General features: G+C 32.9%; 1 non-coding gene across 1 annotated transcript; it reads right to left on the bottom strand.

Moving 5' to 3' along the window:
- Nucleotides 1-5,852: 5,852 nt before the first annotated feature.
- LOC148760707 (small nucleolar RNA R71) lies at nt 5,853-5,959 on the bottom strand. Its single transcript, XR_016028754.1, has one exon. It is a non-coding gene; the product is annotated as a small nucleolar RNA R71 (small nucleolar RNA).
- Nucleotides 5,960-17,053: the final 11,094 nt, after the last annotated feature.

The raw sequence follows: 17,053 nt of genomic DNA, 5'->3' as shown, positions 1-17,053 counted from the left end.
CACAAGAAAGCAAGGAGAAAGGCACCTCAAAAGGCAAAATAGAGAAGCAATTCACAAAGATCATCAACTAAAATTTAGATCCCAAAGATCGCACAATGTCACGTAACGAAGCACAAAGTCAACGAAAACAATTAACGAAGACAAGTAAGAGAATGTTAGGATTGTCTTGAATTGTAATTTGACTAGGATAATTTAATTATAGTTAAACTTCTATACCTTGTTGAGCAAGTCTTTAAATCTAATTTGACGAGGATAACATATCCTAATTATATTAGGACAAAATTATTGTACTTGGCCCTATAAAATATCCTATGGGAATAAAGAATAGTGGACACCTATATTTAGAGAGTGATTTAGGTTTACGTGGGATAAGAGTTGTGAGTTTAAGACTATTTTTATAATTTCTTAATTTTTCTTTTAATGGATCATTCTCTATTGTTGTCCCCATAGACATAGATGATCAAAAGACCGAAACACATAAATTTTTGTGTTCTTGTGAGTGTGCTTAATTTCTTTCTTTCTTTATTCTATTGATTTGGTAACTCTTTACAAATTATTCCTCAATTTTCACAACAAACTGGTATAAGACCTACAAGGTTTTCAATCAATCTAAATCTCGTAACGGTAATTTTATTGACCAAGTACGAGATTAAAAAGTTTAATTGAAGAAACAATTTCAGCTTCTGGCAATATGCACATTACTAATGCAATAAGGATTATTTAAGGCATTAAAGGGAAAAAAACCATCTTCCCTCTAATTTATCCAAAGGTAAGAAATATGACTTTATAAAGAAAGCACATAAGGCCATTGTCCTAGCTTTGTCTGATGAGGTGCTAAGAGAAGTCATAGATGAAGAATCTGCTACTATAATGTGGCTTAAACTTGAGAGTTTTTATATGACCAAATCTCTGACGAATCAGCTTTATATAAAGCAATGATTATATACTCTTAAGATATGTGAAGGTACATCCGTTAATACCCACATTGATGAATTTAATAAAGTTTTTCTTGATATAAAGAATATAAATGTCAAAATTAAGGATGAAAACCTAGCCTTAACCCCTCTATGTTATTTGCCTCCGTCATATGAAAACTTCATGGATACTATGTTATATGGTCGAGAAATACTCACTCTTGAGGATGTAAAGGCATTTTTAAATTTCAAAGAATTGAATAAGAAAGTTAGTGGTATTCAAATTGAAAATCAAGTAGAATACTTGATTATGAATAGAGGAAAAGATAAAGAGAAAGGCTTATACAAGAAGGGTAAATCTAAAGCAAAAGGGAAAACTTCTTGAAATTGTGATAAGAAAGGGTACTTTCATCAAGACTGTATCAAATTCAAGGATGATGAAAAGATCAACAAGTCTAAGAATGCTGCAAATATGGTTGAAGATGATTTTGATACTTTTGAGAAGGCTAATAATGTTCTTGCAATTATCAACGGTAACCTGATGGATACATGGATCTTGGATTTGCCTTGTTGCTACCAGATATGTCCCAAGGGTGATTGGTTTACAACTTATCAATTTATTGATATGGACATTGTACAATTATGAGATGATTTTTCTTTATCAGTTGTAGAGATTAGCACCATTTGGATCAAGATGTTTGATGGTATGTAAGGACACTTGAGATAAGATATGTCTTTGACATGAAAAAGAATTTGATATCCTCAACTTTGTTAGATAAGAAGGGCTATAAATGTGGTGGCCAAAATGGTGTCTTGAAGGTATTTAAAGGAGCCTTAACTATCATGAAGGGTAAGTTATCCGATGACTTTTATCATTTAGTGGGAAACACAAACATTGAAATTGTTTCCATAGTCTCATCCAATGATCCTGATGATAATCTTACATATTTATAGCATATGATATTGGGTCATATGAGCGAAAGAGAAATGACACAATTGAGCAAGCGTGGTTTACTATGTAGTCCAAAGACTGGGAAGCTAGATTTTTATGAGCATTGCATCTATGGCAAATGACATAAAGTGAAATTTAGCACTACAACTCAACGAACCAATACTATAGTAGATTACATCCATTTAGATTTTGGTGTTATTCTTTGGTGGCACCAAAAAGTGGGCATTATACATATGGACCTTTATTGATGACTTTTCAAGAAAGGCATGGACATATTTTCTAAAGGCTATGAGTGAAGTGTTTACCACATTTTTTCATTGGAAGACATTGATCGAGAAACAGATTAAGAAAAGGATCGAAAGCTGATAACTTTATATATATAGTTATTTTGACACATTTGGGGTGCTAATGATAATTCTATTTTATAGAATTATTTTAGTCCAATTTTGTTATGAAATATTAGCTAAGTCCTAAATTTTCAATTATAATTTACTTAGTTTTAGGTGTTTTTATAATTAGTTTATTTTTAAGTGAGTTATTTTAATTTTATGTTATTTCTTTTAATTTAATTATTATTTATTAGGTATCTTAGCCAACGGAACCTCAAATGATGCAATTCTTGACCATTGGAAAGCTAAGATACAAAGCTACAACTTTCATGAAGATCACTTTACCAGTTTTGCCTCAAAGATAGAGAAAATTGCATTGAAAAATAGCTAGACATACTGAGTCGGGAATGGAAATTTGTAAAGATTGACAATTGATTTTTTGGGTCTCTCATTACACTTTTAAGCCCAATTAAACCATAGGTCAACTTAAAGAACTATAGGTTAAGTTTATCAGTATAAATAGGATTTTTTAAGAACATTAGGGCAGACAACTTTTGGAGACTCAAGAAGCTAGAAGTTGAGGCTAAAACTTAAAGATCAAGGCGGCAAATATTTGTTTGTTTTCTGCCGTGGCTTTTATTTTTCTTGATACTTTTAATTGTTGAAATTATTATAATGTTATTTGTCTTTGCAATCATGAGTAGCTAATTTTCTTTTTTTAGGATTTCATTTTAACTCACATGTAATCTAAATTTTTAATCTCTTTCTTACTTATCTTCAATGGGATTTGAATTGTTTATTCCAATTTGTGCTTAATGCTTTTAATTGCTTGGCCACCAATTAAATTGATTTAGGAACCTAAACAAACTTGGGAAAGGGAGTTTAGTGTAGACCAAAATTAAGATAGCATATGATCATAATAATTTATTTGCGTATCGGATAAGGATATACCTATAGGCCATATGTAGCCAGATTAAAGCTTGAACTTAACGAATCTATTTTAATTTCAATTCACATAGGGATATAGTGCATTAGTTAAAATAGATATTTTTATAAGATGAGTCGAGAGACCCTTATAAATAATTTAGGACTCTAAGTTAGCAATTCAACCCATTGAAATAAGTTAAGGAAGAAAGGTAAGATTTAGATGAAGTGTGAGGGATATTGTAATCCTAGGCTTGTTTGATTTGATATTTACTCAAGTTATTATTATTTTGATTTTTCTTGTTAGTTTAAATTTTAGTTAATTAGTTTCAGTTAATTAATTAATTTTGAGTGTTTGGATAAGATTAATTTGTTCTAATTTTAGTAGCTTGTAAAATTTTAGATCAATTCTCTGTGAGATTGATACTCTGCTTGCTAATATACTGTTTATTTGATATGTATACTTGCATAATGGAATTTTAACTGACACTTAAGTAGTTAGATATTTGAGATTTTAGGTTCAGATTTTAGCATTTTAGGTATTTTTCTAATTTAAGTTTGATTACATGTTGAATTGTTAACTTAAGATATTTTAGATTAATTTTACTTTATTTTGCTTTAATTTACTTTAAGAAATTTATTATTGATTTCTCTCATTGCTTTTGCAAGATATTTGATGAAAAAGGTTCATTCGATGAAAAGCCACACAAGTATGGTTATGGCTTTAATCATATATACTGAGGCATTTTGAGAATAACTTTAGCTATAAAAGTCCAATTGATGCAATTTTTAATTCATTGGAAAGGTAAGAGAAAGGGATACAACTTTCATGTTTGCAACTTTACCCAGTTCAGATCATATCGAGGTGAAAATTACATTGCAAAATGATGGACTGTTGGAGTTTTGCACAAGGCAGCATGTTGAGTGAAGGCCGAGGCCTTGAGTTGCTCAAGGCAGTAGTGCCAAGGAGCCAAGGCTGCAGTGCTGAGGAAAGCATGGTCGCGGCATTGAAAGAATGGAAAACATCATACTTTTTTCTGAGGCTAGAGCGCCATGACTCCACAAACCAAAGCACGACACCATGACACCAAGGAGACATGGCTGTGGCACCACACTACTTTTCAAAAAAAATATTTCATGCGGGAATATGGAAATTAGATTATTTTGAACCTATTTAAGGGACCTTTTTTTGAGTATTCAAGAGAGAGGATGGCAATAACTATTCTGAAGATTTTAGAGCCAAGAATAAAGTAAGAAAGCAAGAGAGATTGAGAAAGATTCAAGATCAAAAGCTTCAATCATTCATTTCTCTTTTGTTTTTCTCTTATTTTCTTTGACTTTGATTCATGTCTAAATTTCTTTGGATTATGTTTTATTTGAATATTGTGAACTAATTTTTTTTTCTAAGATTATGGTGGATTTCAACATGTAATATAATTATTTGTTTTCCTTTAATTTGTCATGAATGGGTATAGTTTTGCTTATTTAATTCTATTCTTAATGCTTTTCATTGCCTGATCAACAATTAACTAATTTTTTTATCTAAATGAGACTCGACAAAGAGATTTTAGATTGTACTAAGATTTGAATAGCGTATGTTCACGTCATTTAAATGATTTAAGTCACGATTCGAGTAAACATGCTCTAATTGCCATATGTAGCCAAATTACAACACTAGCTTAATGAACCTTATTTAGTTGATCCCTATAGACATATAGTGATCCAATTAAGTTAGGTATTTATTCAAGCATCTTGATGGAGACTTGTATGTAGCTTTGGATTCTAGGTTAGTAAAACCACCCATGAATGTAAACAATAAGAAAAGCCGGTATCAAATAAAGTATTGAATGAACCCATAAATCTAGGTTTTAGTCTATGCCTTCTCAAGTAATTTTAATTTATGCTAATTAATTTAGTACTTGTTTAATTTAGTTTTAATTAATTTCTAAGAACTTTAGTTACTTAAATAAGATTAATTAGTCATGAATTTTAGTACTTAGTCAAGATTTAGGAACAAATCTCCATGGTAATAATACTCTACTTCATCACTAAATTACTTGTTTGCAATAGCATGCACTTGCGTGAAAATTCAACAAAAGTTTTTAGCACCATTGCTGGAGATTGGTTTTACTATTTCTTTGCTAATATTAAAATTCAACAAGTTAGTCTTAATTTAAGTTTTTCTTCTTTGTTTTTCAAGTTCGTTATTTCATTGTATGAGAAAAGCAAAAAGCTTGGAGATTATACTGTGTGATCTAAAGATCAAAAGAACATTCAAAAGACTTCGTCGAGAAAATCAACAAGGTTTCATTCTAATAAATACAATGGTTGATCAATAGGGTGAGCAGCAAATCCAAAAGTGTGTAATAGCTAAAAATTGTTACTTAAGGGATTATGTTGTTCCTTAGTATAAGGAATTTCATCAAGCATTCGAAGGCTTGCTATTTAAGCAAATAATTTCGAGATCAAGCCGATTATCATCACCATGATTCAAACCTCAATCCAATTTGGGGGCCTTTTAAATGGCCATATTTCAAACTTCTTGGAGATATGTGATACTTTTAAACACAATGGTGTCACAAATGATGCAATGCGTTTTAGGTTTTTCCCTTTTTCACTAAGAGATAAAGCTAAAGCATGGGGCTGAATGCATTTCTTATTGGGTCCATAACAACATGGGATGATCTTTCTCAAAAGTACCTTGCTAAATTCTTTCCCCCAGCCATGATAGTGAAAATGAGGAATGATATCACATCATTCATGCAGCAAGATTCTAAATTGTTGTACGAGGCTTGGGAAAGATAAAAAGAATTACTTCGACATTGTCCTCATCATGGTTTTCTAAAGTGGCTTCAGATGCAAACACTCTACACTGGTTTCAGTGGTCATGTTTTGTGAGACCTTGATCTTTATAAACTCGTAGCTACAAGTAGACACGATATACTGATTCGGGGTAATTTTGTCATTTCCTTAGTGAGCCCCTAGAAGTATGCTTTCAAACAATATTAAGCCCTAAGTAGGCCTAAGGCATAAATGAATGATGAAAATAAGGATAAAATGATGAAGGAAATACAAATAATGATGATTTCCAAGGTAGAGGCAAAATGGTCATTTTTTCATCTCAAGTCGAAATTTTAAGTTTTCGTGAACCCGAGTATTTCTAGACTATTATGGACTTTGTCCTAGTGTCAAAAGAGTAAAAAGGTTGCACAAAGGATTGGAGGAGAACAAGCCAACTTGTTAAGGGCATTTTCATAATTTAAGTAGAGTTTGGATAAGCTTTAGCTATAAATATCATTTTTCCAGCAGTTTCTTCTTCTTCTCATCCCAACTCACGTTTTTTTCATCCTCTATGAAAGCTTCTCTCAAAGCTTCCATCACCCTCTCAAGTTAACCTCAAATTTTATGCTTTTACACACCTTGTTATAGGGTTTTCATACTCTTTTACTCTTTCACCTTAAAAAACCCTCAAAAGTCTTACTCCTATACTTTCTCTCACTAGCTAGGTGTTTTAGAGAGAGAAAGAGAGAGCTTCTACAATAACTTGAAAACTCTTAGAAAGGGATTCAATTATAAAGCTACCAAGGTGAGTAGTGAAATGGAGTTAATTTTTAAGTGTTGAGAATGGCTAGTGATTAAACTTGTGAGTGTTTTGTAGTTGAGGTTGCTTATTCATTTTAGAGTGATTAGGATAGTGAAAATAGATAGCCACTTAATGGCAATTGGAAGCTAGTTAGGAGATAGCTTTTAGAATTTATAGTTATGTGAATTGAGTTAATTGTGATGCTAATGTGATGATAGGTTCCAACGAAGCCCCACCCCCCCATTTGGACTATTAGAGGAAGTTGGAGTTGGGTAAAGATTTAACAAATACCGGTGAGTGAACTTGCATTTCAAAATGTTTTGGGAAGTGCCTACATATTTAAATAAATCATTTGAAAGTTTCATTTGTTTTTGCTTTAAAAAAATACTTGGGGAACAACCTTTGATGAAATGCTTCTATCTTGTGAAATGTGCAATATGAATATACATTCTCACATTATATTGATATGTATATTATGCTTTGGATGCTCCTTTTGTGTGATAATAAGGACCCAGCTATGTGAGGTGTGGGAGTGCACATGAGTTGATGATGACCCAGCTATGTGCGGTGTGGGAGTGCACATGAGTTGAGTGTGGCGAGATGGTATGCATGATGATGTATGTATATATATATGTTATAAAAAGTTTATGAAAATAATTGTGATTGTATTGTATGTTGGCATTATTAATTACTTCCAAATTGTTTTTCATTTCAGCAAGAAAATGGCTTTTTGATGTAACAATACCCCTTTTAACTAAATTGCTCTATTTCTTGCTGCAGCGAGAATGAATCTCGCTGTAGCGAGAAACTATTGGGTTGGGGGGGGTGGTTACACTGGCCTAGTTCTTGCTGCAGCGAGATTCATTCTCGCTGCAATGAGAAATTTCCTGAAGCTTCTCGCTGCAGCAAGATTCATTCTCGTTGCAGCAAGAAACTCTCGGGTGGTTCCAAAATTCTAGTGCAGTACTTTCATTTTGAAAAATATTTTGACCACCTTTCAATCAGAACTGGGTAAAGTGGTAAACATAAAAGTTGTAGCCCAGCCTCTTAGATTTCTAATGACTTAAAAATCATGTCAATTGAATTTTTGTAGTGGGAGATATGTTTGAAAAACCAAAGCATATGCAAATCGAGAATGCCTTTTCGCTATAGTGAGAAACCCTCTATTTGTTTGTCTTGCTTGGTCATTGCTGAAATTTTCATTCTATTCAACTTTATGGTTCATCATGGGTTTTGTAACATTAAGGGATTAAACATTCAAATTTTGAAATGAGGGGTTTTAACCAAAAATTTAGACTAAATTGCATAGTTTATCGTAAGTGCATCATGTTTTCTAAAACATTCCTTGTCATTGCTTGTTCCCTTCTTATGTTCACTCACTGAGTTTATACTCACTGTTTTAAATTGCATGTTTTCAGATTTGTAGATAGTTGGAACCAAGACTAAGGCATCCACTTGCATTCACTCTTGGTAGGTATCATGGCATTCGATAGCTGTACCATCACCAAAGTCACTCCACTGGTCGTCAAAAATCTTTTATATGAGTACATGTACATTAAATTTAAATTTCTAGGAATCACTTTGTTAACGATGCATGTATAGTTTGGAATGATGGTGCCATTATGATATGGCTATGAATAACCTTATTTTGAGATCATAAAAAATGTAAATTTTTGGTATCTATGTTGTATTATGAAAATACGTCTAGTTGCAAATTACAAATGATGGTTTAATAATGGTGATGAAAAATTGATGGGATAGTGAACGGGGTTACGTAAAAAGGCTTGCTTGGACTTAGTGGGCTACGTCCACTGGGCCCATGCGTCAATCATGGCCTAAAATTTGGGTCATGACATGTTCAAACCACCCGTAATGCCCCTGCGGGAGGAGTTTTAATGGCTAAATCAATTGACAAGGCATATAATTTGTTGGAAGAGATGGCTGCAAACAACTACTAGTGGCCAGCAAAGTGATCAATGCATAAGAGAGTAGCTGAAGTTCATGATGTAGATGCCATTTGAGTATTATTCGCACAAGTAGCAATTCTAACTAAGACACTTAAATCTTTTGGTACTAACTCCATTTAAAGTCTTTTTGTAGATTGTGAATAATGTGGAGATGATCAAGCCAATCATCAGTGGCTGAGTATGACAAAAACAGTGCAATTTTTAAGAAATAAACAGCAAAATAACCCTTACTCCAACACTTACAACTTAGGATGGAGGAAGCATCCAAACTTCTCTTAGGATAATAATAAAGGATCACCCTTATCTTTAAGGTCGAATGCATCTTTAGGATTTCAACAGCAAACAAGAACACTTATCCCAAATAAGAAGCTAGATGTAGAGGATTTGCTGAGGCAGTACATAACATAGAATGATTGTATCATCCAAAGTCAAGCAACTCTCATTAAGAGTCAAGCAGCATCACTTAGAAACCTCGAGACTTAAGTTGCTTAACTTGCCAATTTATAAAACAATAGCGCTCAAGGAACACTACTTAATGATACAGAAGCAGAGCCGAAGAGGGAAGGTAAAGAATATGTCAAGGCCATGTCAGTTAAAATTCTACTACACAAGTATACGTATCGAATAGACAGTATATAAGCAAACAAAGTATAGATCCCATAAAAAATTGATATAAAATTTTACTAAGTACTAAAATTAGAACAATTTAATCTTATCCAAACAATCAATATCAAATAACTAAATTAACTAACTAAAAAAACTTAACCAAAATTTAAACTAAAAAAAAATCAAAATAATAATAACTTGAGTAAATATCAAATCAAACAAGCCTAGGATTACAATATCCCTCACACTTCATCTAGATCTGACCTCTCTTCCTTAACTTATTTCAATGGGTTGAATTACTAATCTAGAGTCCTAAATTATTTATAAGGGTTACCAGACTCATCTTATAAAAATATATATTTTAACCAAAACACTATATCCCTACATGAATTGAAATTAAAACAGATTCATTAAGTTCAAACTCTAATCTAGCTACATATGTCTTTATATCCCTATCCTATACGCAAATCAATTAATATGATCATATGTTATTCTAATTTTAGTCTACACTAAACTCTCTTTCCTAAGTTCGTTTAGGTTCCTAGATCAATTTAATTGGTGGTCAAGCAATTAAAAGCATTAAGAACAAATTGGAATAAACAATTCAATTCCATTAAAAATAAGTAAGAAAGAAATTAATAATTCAGATTACATATGAGTTCAATTACAATCCTAGAAAAAGAAAATTAGCTACACATAATTGCAAAGATAAATAATATTATATAAAATTCAACCATTGAGAATAACAAGAAAAATAAAAATTAAACAAAACAAATATTTGCAACCTTGCTCTCCAAGTTTTAACCTCAACTTCTAGCTTCTTAAATCTTCAAAAGTTTTTCTCCCATAATGTCTCTTAAAAATATCCTATTTATACTAACAAACTTAACCTATAGTTCCCTAAGTTGACTATGATTTAATTAGGCTTAAAAGTGTACTGAAAGCCCCACACATCAATTGCCAGTCTTTAAAAATTGTAATTCCTGCCACAATACATTCAGCTATTTTTCAACACGATTTTCTCTATCTTCAAAGCAAAAATGGTAAAGTGTATTCCCTAAAAGTTGTAGCATCATCTCTTAGCTTTCCAATGGTTCAAGAATCGCATCATTTGGAGTTCTGTAGCACAGGTTATGACTAAAACACTGAAGCATATGCAAGCAAACTTTCGGGTCTTTCAATACCTTACTTTCTAAAATTAAGCTAATTCCTTTAGTTCCTACAAAAAAATAAAAAACTAATAAATAATAATCAAATTAAAAGAAATAACATAAAATTAAAATAAATCACTTAAAAATAAACCAAGTATAAAAACAACTAAAAATAACTAAATTATAATTAAAAATTAAGGACTTAGTTAATATTTAATAAAAACATTGAACTAAAAAAATTTTATAAAATCGAATTGTCTGGCCATCACTTTAAGATGTGGTAAAGAAGTTAAAAGTGACCTAAAATAAGCTAAATAGGAAAACAAGACAGTTAAGGATGAGACACAAATTCCAAGTTCTAGTGAGCCATGTCGAGCGAAGGAGACTCAGTAACGCTACCACGACCACCACCTTTTCCTCAGTAGTCTAAGAAGTAGCAAAAGGAAAGCCAGTTTCAGAAATTTATGGAGGTGTTCAAAAAGCTTCACATCAACATTCTATTTATTGAGGCATTAGAACAAATGCTTTCATATTTTAAATTTCTTAAAGATATTTTATCTTAAAAGAAGAGGTTAAGTGAATTTAACAATTGCACTATCTAAAGAGTGTAACGCAATCATTCAAAACAAGCTCCCTCCAAAGCTTAAGCACCCAGGCAACTTTACTATTTCATGCACAATTAGTGCTTTATTTTTTTGCCAAGCTTTGAGTGATTTTGGGGTAAGTATTAATTTGATGCCTTTGTCTATTTACAACAAGTTGGGTTTGGGGGAAATTAAGCCAACCATTATGACTTTACAATTGGCAAAGAGAACTCATACATATCCGAGAGGTATCGTGGAAGATGTGCTTGTTAAAATGGATAAATTCATCTTCCTAACAAATTTCATAATGCTCGATATGGAAGAGAATAAAGAGGTTTGTATTATCCTTGGGAGACCTTTCTTACGCATTGCCAGAGCACTCATTGATGTCGAGAAAGGAGAACTTACCTTGAGAGTACAAGAACAAAAGGTAACATTCAACATTTTTAGAGCCTTAAAGTTTACTAATGATCATGATGAGTGTTTTGTAGTTAGTTTCATAAATAGAGCCACAAATGAAGTTTTCATGGAAAGTCATCCTACTAAACCACTTAAGGCATTATTGCTTGGCAAATTTGAGATAAATGATGAGGAAGTCATAGAGTGCATGTATGCATTGAATGCATCATCTCGTGTGTTGGGACATCAATTTGAATTGTTAGATTTATCTACTTCTTTAGCTTCATTAGTGAAACCTTTGATTGAAGAACCTCATCGGTTGGAACTCAAACCATTATCTAATCATCTTAGGTATGCTTATCTTGGTGATTCATCTACTCTCCCTGTTATTATTGCATCTGATCTTACTGACAAGCAGAAAGATAAGTTGTTGAGAGTTCTAAAAGAGCACAAAAGGACAATTCGTTGGACAATCACAAATATAAAGGGGATAAGTCCTTCAATATGCATGCATAAAATTTTGTAAAAGGATAATCACAAAGCCATAATCAAGCATCAAAAAAGATTGAATCCAATTGTGAAGGAGGTGGCAAATAAGGAGATAATTAAGTGGCTAGATGCTGGTATCATTTATCCTATTTGAAATAGTGAATGGGTAAGTCTGATGCAATGTGTACCAAAAGAGGTGGGATGACAGTGGTTGCAAATGAAAACAATGAGCTAATTCCCACAAAGATAGTCACTTAATGGAACGTGTGCATGGATTACTAGAAGCTAAATAAAGCCACAAGAAAATATCATTTCCCTTTACCTTTCATTGATCAGATAGTGGACAGGCTAGCTAGAAAAAAGTACTATTGTTTCTTGGATGAGGACTCAAGGTATAACTAGATTGCCATAGCGCTAAAGGATCAAGAGAAAACAACTTTCACATGTCCCTATGGTACTTTCGCCTTTAAGAGGATGCCATTTTGACTGTGCAATGCTCCAGCCACATGTCAACTATGCATGATGGCTATATTTTTAAATATGGTGGAGAAAAATTTAGAGTTATTTATGAATGATTTTTTGTATTTGGCAATAATTTTGATGAATGTTTGTTAAACCTTGACAGGGTGTTAAAGAGATATGAAGAAACAAACCTGATGTTGAATTGGGAAAAATGCCATTTTGTAGTACAAAAAGGCATTGTTCTTGGTCACAAGGTGTCGAGCAAAAGATTGAAGGTGTACAAAGCAAAAAAAGAAACCATTGAAAAGCTTCTACCACCAACCTCGATAAAAGGTATGAAGGGTTTCCTTGGACACTCTGGTCTCTATCAGCAATTCATTAAGGATTTTTCTTAAATAGCTAAACCTTTGTGTAATTTCTTAGAAAAGGATATCCCATTTAAATTTGATGATGCATGCCATACTGCATTCATAGAATTGAAAAAGAAATTAACATCTGCACCCATTATTGTAACCCTTGATTGGTCACTATCATTTAAGCTTATGTGTAATGCTTGTGGCCATACTATAGGTGCAGTGTTAGGGCAGAGAAATGACAAAATTTTCCATTCTATATATTATGCAAGTAAAACATTGAGTAACACTTAAATGTATTACACCACCACAAAGAAAGAATTATTAGCTGTTATGTATGCCTTTGACAAGTTTTGTTCATACTTTATTAGCACTAAAGTTATTGTTTATACTGACCACTCTGCCATTAAGTATTTAATTGCTAAGAAAGATACCAAGCTAAGGCCAATAAGATGGATTTTGTTGCTACAAGAATTCGATTTGGAAATCAAGAACAGAAAAGGTTTAGAAAATCAAGTTGTAAACCATTTGTCAAGGTTGGAGCATGACAACCAAGGTAAGGCCTTAACTTTGATGAACGAAACTTTCCCTGATGAACAATTGTTACATGTTGGTCAAAAGAAGTTACCATGGTATGATGACTATGTCAATTTCATTGTAAGTAAGCTTTGCCTTCCAAATTTAACTTCTCATCAAAGAAAGACCTCATTGATGGAGAACATTCTGCTCTAATTCAAAGTTGGCAAAATCCTTAACAATCATAGCTATGCAATCTTCAAAGACCAACCCTAGTCAACTTGCCACTTCTTAGGAGCTTTTGACATCTTCAGTTATCAGCTTATTCCAATAAGCAATATTGAGGTCAGACAAAGAGCTATCTGATATAAAATCAAGGTGACCAATTTGCCCATTCAACACTTCTCTAATATTTCTTCTTATTCTTATTCTTCTTATGGCTTAACCATCAATACAGATGCCTAATTCTTATCAAAGAGACCCATTGCTAACTTGAGTCACACTGACCTTTTCAATCTTGATTTGATTTAGAGGCATCACACCCTTCTTAACAAATAACCTTCTTTCTTGTTGACTCTAAGGATTTGGAAACCTTTTTAATCTGACATACACTTCCTATAGTGTTGTCTTTTCTTGAATATCCTAAACCGATTTCTGACATTATGTCACATCTTATTTATGGGGATATGACCAGCACCAGGACCTATGTGGGTATAGCCCTCTAGCCCAAGCAAGTTTCTTACTCATCATTCATACACTATCCATACTTATCAAACATACACATTATTATTTAATACATCCTCATGCAATCTAGTTTGTCATCATAATGTGGTGGGATTCAACATCACGACTTGTGGAAATAGTAATGAACATTATACTATGCGCTATCACAATGTGGTGGAATGCTACCTCACAACATGTGGAAACATTAATAAACTTTTAAATCAAAAATTGGTTTTCATAACCCATGCAAATATCTCATCATAAACATTTAATCTGCCAAATCCTTTAAGACATGTAAATCATTATGCAACTCGTGGATACATACTCATAAGGTGACATCCAACAACATATAACGATAAAATAAATACCAACTCCTCAATAAGAACATGACCTGACTCACTAGGCATCAAGTTGGCTACTATAACACCTACCAAGAAAGAACGGGAACTAATCTTCGTAACAAGGTAGTAAGCTAGTCACTGATTTGCAAAACAAAAAAATGAAAAAGTAATGTGTAAGTCACAAAGACTCCGTGAGTGAATATAGGTAAGGGACAAACCAAAGAGAAGGGTTTTGCATAAATCATAAGTTGCATAATCATGGTATTAATAAATCTCATAAGTTTCCATCAAACGCTTGTAAGGAATGTTGTTCAAAATCATTTGATGAAGTTTTAATTGAAACCAAAGTTGCATGATCATTTAGGATGGAATGAAAGTTGAAAACATTTGAAAACTTGTCAAAAATAAGTGAAAACGTTGTTTTGTAACCAAAGTATCAATACATCCTTGTGAAGTATTTATACTTTTGCTCCAGAATGTCCTCTAGACTCTATATATTGATATTTTTCTAAATGTATCGATACTTCACTCATAACACTTAGATTTTTGGGAAATTGTCTACATTTTCTAACTCTAAAAGTCCTTCTATCCTTAAGGACAATCATGTAGACAAAGTATCACTTGGACTAAGTTATATTCCATCAATTTTTCAACTATATCATATCACTTTCTCATTCATAACTTGCACGTAATTTTCCTAAAATGCAACCTCTATACTCTTATAAGAATAAACTAGGACTTAGCTATCCATGAGTTGTAGTCCACCCCAACTTAAAACGGATAAGATATAGTCCCTGTATCTTGGATCTCTATGAGTGGTAGTCCACCCCGACTCATAACGAAGAGGGTATAGTTCCCTTATCTTGGATCTTTGTGAGTAGTAGTTCACAACCAACTCATAGCGAATAGGGTATGATCCATCTATCTTGGATCCTTGAAAGCTCTATGAGTGGCATTCCGCATCACTCATTTTGGGAGTAGTAAACTACCTCAACTTATAGTGGATAGGATATAATCTCTCTATCTTTGATTTCGATACTTTATAGGATATATCAATTCCATATCTTGTATCATCATCAAGAAATAATCATGCTTTACTACAACTCATGCTTCACACTCATACTTATCACATATGGTATCTTGAATTGCATCATATACAATTATTATAATCATACATCACATACTCGTGTACATTTCACATAGCCATTTCATAAACTCATAGGTGGGAATGTCTACATCCACCTAAACATATCATTTAGCATACATGCATTTCATACTCATCATTTCAACTTAAACACATTTTGAAAGAAACCATTAAAAGGGCTTGTCCCCCCCTTATTGAAAGCTAATACATTGTAGAATATTTACTTATATTATAGATTCAAAACTTTCTTGAAAATCATTTGGATTTAAACCTTTGAAATTATTGTTATACAAAAGATATTTGAATTATTCAATATAACACCTCAATAAATTATGCTTAACTTTATATAGTAAAATACTTGAAAAGGTGTATCCACTCACTTTTGAGCACTCAACCCCTACCAAAGGAAGATTTTACTCTAGCAAATCCCTTGAAGTTTTGACAGCACCTACGCATTCAACAATCATCGTACACATTACTCAGGCCACAGATCACGTAGTACTTATCCTACACTAATTCAAAACTAGAAAAGTTCATCTAAAATAAATTTCTAACTTAAATCCATTACTCCTCATTTAATTAATACTATATACATTTAAATCTTAATGTATTTCCTTACCTTGGTGAGTTACTAAAGATAGAAACCTTTGGAAACCTTAGCTTTTATGAACAACCATGAAATTTCTTGGAATATTTAGAATTAGTAATGGAAATCCAAGTTTTGAGAGATTAAAAGTTGAAAACTTTACCTTTAATAGTTGGAAAAACCCAAGACAAGCTTTAAATCCTTGAAAGTGAGGATTTTTGGTAGAAAAAGAGTTTAAGAGTGTCGTAACGTGCAGGTCCGGGAACCCGACCGCTAGACGTTGTTTTGAAAACTCACTAAAAAATTAAACTAGTAGTCGCCACCAATCTTTTTTTTTTACTAGGTGCGATTGGCCACCTATTGACTCGATTCTAATCGATGCAAACTTAAATTAATTTTAAGCCCACCGAAAAGAACCTTAAACCGGTCTACAATTTTTTGGATCTAGGTTCGGGAGTACGGTTACGCCCGGGGAAGGATTAGCACCCCTCGGACGCCCGTTCCATGAACGGTACCATTTTTAGATTATCCTATTGGGCTTTACTTTTTAATTTCACTAGATTTCCTTAATTATTATTTTTATTTTATCTCCTATTTAACCTAAAATGGAATGCAAATGAGTGACGAGATGAAATACATGGCGTGAGATAAAAATGCCGGACAAATAACCTTTTTATCGAGGATACTTTCCGAATCCGCCCATCATACTGGTGGGACTCGGGATATTCTCTCACCTAGGGAATTATCCGAGAAACTCGCCTTCGCAAATTCGACGAATAATTCCCGTCTTCGGGGTCATCGTACGTTTTCTTTTTAAAATAATATTTTGTGCCTAATGAACCTAATTCGGGCAAAAGCCTTTTATTAAAGATGGTTCTCGAGCCCTCTCATCATACTGGTGGGACCCGAGGGCATCTTTTCACCTAAGGAATTTTTCGAGAAATATCCGCCTTCGCAGGATCCCCGAAAGATCCCATCATCGGGGCTTAGACTCGAAAACAGAAATATTTATGTGCAATGATATGTATGA

This window comes from Theobroma cacao, chromosome 9 (genome assembly GCF_053813885.1).
Source record: "Theobroma cacao isolate CCN51 chromosome 9, ASM5381388v1, whole genome shotgun sequence".
NCBI classification, from domain to species: domain Eukaryota; kingdom Viridiplantae; phylum Streptophyta; class Magnoliopsida; order Malvales; family Malvaceae; genus Theobroma; species Theobroma cacao.
The sequence above is the reverse complement of the archived record's forward strand: the minus strand, read 5'-3'. Positions and strand labels throughout refer to the sequence as shown.